The 7583-nt window shown below is 43.5% G+C and overlaps 1 pseudogene; it reads right to left on the bottom strand.

Moving 5' to 3' along the window:
• Positions 1-3504: 3504 nt before the first annotated feature.
• Positions 3505-4513, bottom strand: LOC148034511 (RNA pseudouridine synthase 6, chloroplastic pseudogene; annotated as a pseudogene).
• Between the last annotated feature and the right edge of the window lie 3070 nt (positions 4514-7583).

Below are 7583 nucleotides of genomic sequence, written 5' to 3' on the forward strand. Positions count from 1 at the left end.
ACTCGATTAGATTCAAAGTTAAGCTCACTACAATTGTGTACGAGAGAGTGTGCACGACTATGTGAGAGGTAGCCATAGCTCTCAACTTGAAACACTTGAAGAAATAAGCAATCCGTGCATCTTGGCCCTGTGTTTATGAGAGCATTGATATAATCAGATACACATTGTTACTGTTAGAGTTCCCACATTATGTATCTCTTGCTCTTGCTCTCTTACTTCTTCCACCATAGCACTTGCTTTTGCTTGCATGCTTCCACTCATCAAGGTTTCTCCCTTCAATTGGTATGAAAGTATGGGTTGGAGTAGCTTCCCCATCATTCATTTTAACCCAAGATAAAGATTTAGCTTGAAGCTTCCATGGCAACTCAACCCTCTTCTTCCCAAGGTATATGTAAAAATTCCGAACGGATAATTCCTTTTTATATGAAAGAAAAATTTTTTCCCCCTCTCCTCTAGCCCGACAGTCGAGCTGGAGGAAGAGGGGGATTAGTAAGTGGGCAAGCTCCTTGATGGAGCTTTCCAAGGGCATTAACACATGCCCATCGACACGTTGAGGGGGGAGGATTCCCTCCCCTCCCCCTATAAAATTAGGGGTGGGCGGCAAAGACAGGACAGGCTAAAAGAGAGGAAAGGACGAAGCCTTGGCGCTACTGGATTGCTGCCGTAAGAGGGAGGACAAAGACGAGAGAGAGTGTGAAGGACCCGAGGGAGAACGACCGAGGAGGCTGCCGTATCGTGAAGTTGTGCCGAATGTACCCTGTGTAGAAGGAGGGTGACGAAACGCTGCCATTGCTGAGGAGGAGCCGCCCTACGATCTGTGGAAGAAGGGAGGGATAGCCGATCGTCACCGCCTGCAGACTTCCACCCTCCCCCCTTGGTCGCCGTCAAAATCCCCCCCCCCCCCCCCCACGTGGCTACAGAAGCTTCAAGAAGCTTCTTGAAGCTTCTAAGGGGGGGGCTCCTCAAGCCCCCCTTCCTATACCTTAGAATCCTTTCACCCCGGGTTTTTAAACCCTCAAGGCCCCCTTCCTATACCTTTCCCTTACCCTTTCACCCCCTCCCGGTTTTACCCCCTTAAAAATCCTTTCACCCCGCCCCGGTCTTAAACCTTTAATCCCTTCCCGTGGGCCATTAAACCCCCACACCCCTTGGCCTCATAACCCACAAATTCTCTCCCCCGTGTCTAACTCTATAAGTCCCTTCTTGTGTTTGAAACCCCGTGTTTCACCCCCCCCCCCCCATATTCCTTTTTTTTTTCTCTTAGCACACCCCCTAAGCCCCCTTTCTAACCCCGTGTCTCCTTTTCCTTACATTGTTGCTGTCCAAACATTTCCTTACCTTCAATACTGTCTTACAGAATTACGAAGCATGGAACAAGTTTTTGGTATTTCGGATCATGTTTATGAGACTGCAATGCATTCTCCGCTTTATAGACAAAGGATTGGAATGATGAACATCTTGGAGCAGATCTATAATCCATCACCTTTGTACATAGAACAAAGATGGACGGGTGCTTCAGGAATCTACTATATAGCCGCCCACCGGTTTGCTTACCTACAGACCAACCTAAAGAGGATCAAGTGGTTGGAAGACCTGAAAGTCGTGAAGCTGTTCGTTTTTGTGGAAGCTCACGTAAATTCAACTTTATATATTCAAGGTCGGAGGGTTGAGATGAACTCATATGTATATGAGGAAGTAACTCGTGTAATCCTCGCCGACAGGATTAAAATGTTGGGCCGCCATGAGAAGTATGGATTCCAACGAAAAGGATATCCTGAACTTCCAGTGACTTATCGATTCTTGAAGATCCTGAAGTTCCTATAGATAAATGCAATACAACGTTGTTCTCCCCAAACTAAATGTAACAATTGGCTTATCATCACATAAAAGTTGTATTCGAAAGGGCTATGCCTATGTAAATACAAATAAAGACTTCTTTTTATCAATGTCTGGCTGTGTATAAGAGTCGATAAAAAGTTAAGTAGCTACATTGTTTACGAGATAGCTGAATTAAAGATGTAATATAAGCTAACATCGATTATCGTATAATAACGTTAAGAAAACCTTTATTCAGGCACAACCCCAGGTACAGGTTCCAAATTCGTCTCCTACATCAAGTACTACTGTGATCCAGGAGAAGAAGTTCCTCCTCAAGCAGATTAAGCCACCCGAGTTTGACGGGAGAGGCAGATTCATTCAGGCTGATGCTGAAATTTGGATTGAATCCATGGAGGATTACTTTGAAGCAGCCGGTACTGCACCTGCCAATCAAGCTATGCTCGCCAAGTTAAAACTAACCGACGAAGCCAGACTTTGGTGGAAGCAATGGTGCAGGGATCACGGGATCGCAGAGGGATCCGTTACCTGGGAGAAGCTGAAGAAAGCCATGCAGGGAAGATACTTACCACCTGCATATCGCACGCAAAAAATGAATGAGTTCTACGAGCTAAAACAGCTAGGACTCACTCTTGACGCATACTACACTAAATTCGTCTCACTTTTAAAGTATGCACCGCAGATGGACATGACACAGCAGGTGTCCAAATTTTGTGCGGGCTTAAATCCCCTAGTAAATACCCGTCTCGAATCTATGCGTCCATCAAATCTTCAGGATGCACTCATTCGAGCGGTGCCTATAATTTAGGAGGTTCAAGATAGACCAAGGGGTAACAAAACTTAGTCTTATAATGACTCGAACAGAGGAGCATTCAGACCCCAAATGAAGAGAGTTCAAGGCCATAATCAGGGACAAAGAAAGAAAACTAAGATGAATAACGTCAATAACTTTGTTCCTACTCAAAGTAGTGGCCGAAACCTCCGTTGTTTCCACTACAACGAACCTGATCACTTCAAGAGGCAATGTCCCAAGCTTGGTGGAGGACATCGCTAAGCGCCTTTCCAAGGAACAGGCCGTGGTCAAGGAGCCGCTACCCGAGGGAGAGGAAGAACCGCCTGCATTGCCAATAGGCAAATGTGCGAAGAAGAAGAAGAAGATCCGACCATGGAAGCAGAATTCGAAAGAGCGACAGTCCATGCCGCTTTACACAAGAAAGGGCCGAATCGCCAGTTCTCGGTGATTCAAACACCGTTGTCGAAGGGTTTCAAAAGCAAAGTCGCGACTACAGAGGACCTTGATTAATTTCAAGATAGAAGATCAATCAAGTGAATAATCCAATATTAGAGTCATCATCAAATTGGCCTTCAACTCTGAATCATGTAATTTCTAATAGCCACAAAGCAATTTCAGAATACATTCAATAAAGTCTGTCTAAGCAAAAATAGTTATAAATTCTGTTATCCAGTTTATAAGGTTTAAAATGGTAACTAAGCCACTCTTGAAGATATACAAGGCTTCTGCTTAAATAATACACCCTCGGTTGCTACAGTGTGGAGGACAACCAGGGTAAGGCAGTGATCACTGGCTGTTGAAAATGAAGAGACTCACAGTTCTTCACCAGACAAAAATTTCTTTGAAGGTGGAACATCAAGAGGTTTCCCATTTCAAAGTGTCATTAGAATTTACTTGCAGGCCATGCAACCTGTTTGCATTCAATAACTTCCAATTCGCAACAGGCCCATCCTGTCCCAGGTACTGGATACACAATCCGTGGGTTGCGAGTAGCTGGGCGCATGTAATGTGTCATCTTTCCAAGAGGCACTGGACCAGTTGCAAGGACGAGATAGTACTTTTGAACCTTCTTATTCTTCAGTAACAAATGAAAAGTGGATACAAACTCTTTTGTCTTTGCAAGGACCACATAGCCTTCTGTGCAATTGTCAAGCTGATGGGTAAGCTTCAGGGGTGAGCCTAAGCCCACTGCTCGGGCGGCAAAAACAGCACAGCATTCAAATGTGTTGTCAACAGCACTCCCTACCGGCACACCAGCGGCTTGTCCAGGATAACATAGGAATCTGTCTCTTCAATCACTCTTAATTTCTAGTCCACTTCATAACATCTTGGAAATCGCTTAAGATGCACATGTACTTTCAAATATGCACCAGCTTCAACTCCCTCCCATATATTGATTACACGGACTGTTTTCTATGCTTCTACTATTGTCTTTCCCTTTAAACAAGCCCTTTTTTTTGTCCCGAGATAGTGCAGAAAATTTCTGATAAAGTTCCCATTGTAATGCAGAGAGAGAACCCTTTGGTGGTGTAGGGCACACTAGTGCAACATAAACAGCTCCAAAATAGATCAGCTCCTCAACATACTTTTTAGGCAGATCTAGAGCTGAAGATACCACATCTACCACAGTCCCATCCTCTAAGCATAGCAAATGCTCTATACGCGGTGATTTATATTGTTGACATGGAAAAAAAAATTGTCATATGTAGGCATCCTTTCAGTGATTTTGTTCTCTGGAGAAAGCAGAATGCAGCTCTTGGAGTCCTTCTGTTCATCCAATCGAGCTTGAGTCTCTCACCGCAGCTGGCCAAAGCTCCTGAACTGCAATGCGCTGCTGTCTCTGTTGGAGAAGGGTCCAACAACTGCTGCCCTCCTTTTTGTCATATTTTTCTGCTCACGATTGCCGTAGCTTCTTCTGGTTTTCCTCCATCGCAGCTTCTGTAATCGCAGCTTCTACGATGTCTCCTCCTTCGTTTAGCACTCCATCACCTTCTTCGTCAAGTTCCTTTGCACCAGAACAATCATTAAATGTTGTAGCCTATTAAGGATCACATTGTCAAGGCGGCGAGACATGAAGAGAAAAGGGTCGAAACGCGACAGGACGTAGAGGAGTTTGAACAACTTCAGTGCCCGCACACTCTTTGCATCTTTCAGTTTTGATGCATCTTTCTTGTCTTCTTCTGTCGTGCAGCTCAAACCATTGTTTACGCAACACTCCTCTGTTGCAGCAATTGCTGCTGATGCTTCCAGCTTCCTCTTCTTTCGCTTGTCTTCCTTCCCTGTTCTGCGCACCACTTCCTCTACTTCTTTTGTTTTTCTCCCTTCTTTTCTTTTCGAACCAGAAAAGCGGCCCCTTTCTTTCTCTCATCATCTTCCATTCTTGCTTCCCTCCAAAAAGCCCTCATTTAAAATAGTCATCCCCTTCTTGCTTTTTCTTTCAGCTCCTCTATTCCTGCCCCATCATATACAACCAAAGTACCTCTATTATAGATGCCTAGAGAAGATATAGCAACAGTTATAGAAGATCTAATACGGAAGCTAACATGCATGTCATTCTGAAAATATTGAACTTCACAAAGAACTCCACCATCCACACCTACGAATATCAAAGCACCATATACATAACCAATCTCAGAATCTGTGCTAGTCTCAGCCACATCTCCCAAAGCTCCTGTGAACTGTTGATCAAAACCTCCTCGTCTAGGTTGATTGACCACTTGGCAAGACATGCCAACTAGAGCATTATTGATAAGTTCCTCTTGCTCCAAACCCTCTTCACTATACTGCCTACACAGAACAAAAGTATAATCACAGCAATTAAATATGTACAAAGTATCAAATCCCACACACACAACTTTTGGGTGGATTTCACACCTCGAATGCACAGCAATACGACACCGTCGCACTATCAAGGTAAAGGTTTCAAAACCTTGATTGATTGTGGCAGTACACATTCCTTTATCTCACCAGCATATGCAAAAAGATTAGGAATAGCCACAGTAGAAGCACCTACCCTGCTTGTGGAATTGGCAAATGGTCGTGAGGTAACTTGTACCAGGCAAACTGCTAAGGTGGAATTCTTTCTGGGAGGAAAGAAGACTTCGGTTAAATTCAGATTCATGAATTTAGGTATCCATGAGTGTCTACTCGGAATGGATTGGCTTAAGCCCAACGATGCCCACATTCATTGTGGAAAGGGTCAAGTTTCCTTTCGAAACTCTGAAAGGGAATTAGTCACAAATCAAGGTGAGACAGGAGTGCCAAGAATCTAGTTGGCCAAGGTATCTCGGATCATAAAAGGAGTCAAAAAAGGATTACCCGTCTACTTGATCAAACTCAACAAGTTAGATCAAAGCAAGAGTCTCATGAAGGACCTTCTTGGCTAAAGGAATACGCGAACGTATTTCCTAAAGAGTTGATTGAGCTTCCGCCTCAAAGAGAAGTGGATCATGAGATTAGGTTAGTACTTGAAGCTGCGCCAATTGCCAAGAGACCTTATAGAATGTCCATACCAGAAGCAATTGAGCTGAAGGAAGAACTCAAGCAATTGTTAGATTAGGGCTACATCTGGCCTAGCAATTCACCATGGGGAGCTCCAGTACTATTTCAGAAAAAGAAAGATGGGACACTTCGACTATGTATTGATTACCGAGGGTTGAATCAATCAACAGTCAAGAACAAGTATCCTATTCCTAGAATAGATGAGCTTCTTGATCGTCTTCAGGGTGCGAAGATCTTCTCCAAGATTGATCTCAGGTCAGGTTACTATTAGATAAGGATCAAGGAAGAAGATATCCCAAAGACAGCCTTCAATACAAGATATGGGCACTTTGAGTTCCTGGTTATGTCATTCGGGCTTACCAATGCACCTGCCACCTTCAATAGATTAATGCAGGATATCTTTAGGCCATATCTTGATGATTTCATGCTTGTCTTCTTCGATGACACTTTAGTCTATTCTAAACAGGAAGAAGATCATGAACCTCAACTTCGGATTGTCCTCGAGACAATGAGGTCACATAAGCTATATGCTAAAATGAAGAAGTGTGCATTCTTCAAGCGTCAGATTGAATATCTCGGATTCATAGTATCATCAGAAGGAATATCAGTGGACCCATCCAAGGTCAGAGATGTGCTTGAATAGCCAACACCAGTATCTGTCAAAGAAATACGCAGCTTTCTTGGATTGACAGGATGGTATAGGGTCTTCATCAAAAACTATGCTTTGATGGCAGCACCTCTGACAGATTTACTAAAGAAGCAGACTTCCATTACATGGTCAACTCCCGAACAAAATAGCTTCGATAGATTGAAGCAAAGTTTGGTATCAGCACCTATTTTAAGACTTCCAGACCTCAATAAGGAATTCAAAGTAGTAACTGATGCTAGCATTCTTGCCTTGGGGTGTGTACTTATGCAGGAAGGTCATCCAGTAGCATACTCTTCAAGGAAACTGAAGAACCATGAAAAGAATTATGCTACGCATGATCTGGAATTACTAACTGTCATCCATGCTCTAAAGCTCTGGAGACACTACTTGTTGGGTAACAAGTTTACTCTGGTAACCGACCATAAGAGTCTCAAATGGATCTTTACCCAGAACGAGCTCAACATGAGGCAACGTCGGTGGATTGAAGTGTTGGAGGAGTATGACTTTGAAATCAAGTACCGACCAGGGAAAGAGAATGTAGTTGCCGATGCACTTAGTCGCAAGGTATTCCTAAATTCCCTAATCTTGCAGAATCCAATCAACGGCCATATCTCTAGCTACAAAAGTATCTATGCCAAACAACCCTATACTTGAGTTAGCTAGAGAGGAAGCATGCCATGATTTGGACTACCAAACAATGCTAAAGGAGATCTCTACCAAGGAGCAGAATCAAAAGTTGCAAGCTAAGTATCAGGAATTTTCCATTGATAATGGACTTTTCTACTACAGAACAAGGCTGTGTAT

Source organism: Lygodium microphyllum, chromosome 6 (assembly GCF_053477565.2).
Source record: "Lygodium microphyllum isolate KBCC chromosome 6, Lygodium_microphyllum_v1.1.10, whole genome shotgun sequence".
Lineage (NCBI taxonomy): Eukaryota > Viridiplantae > Streptophyta > Polypodiopsida > Schizaeales > Lygodiaceae > Lygodium > Lygodium microphyllum.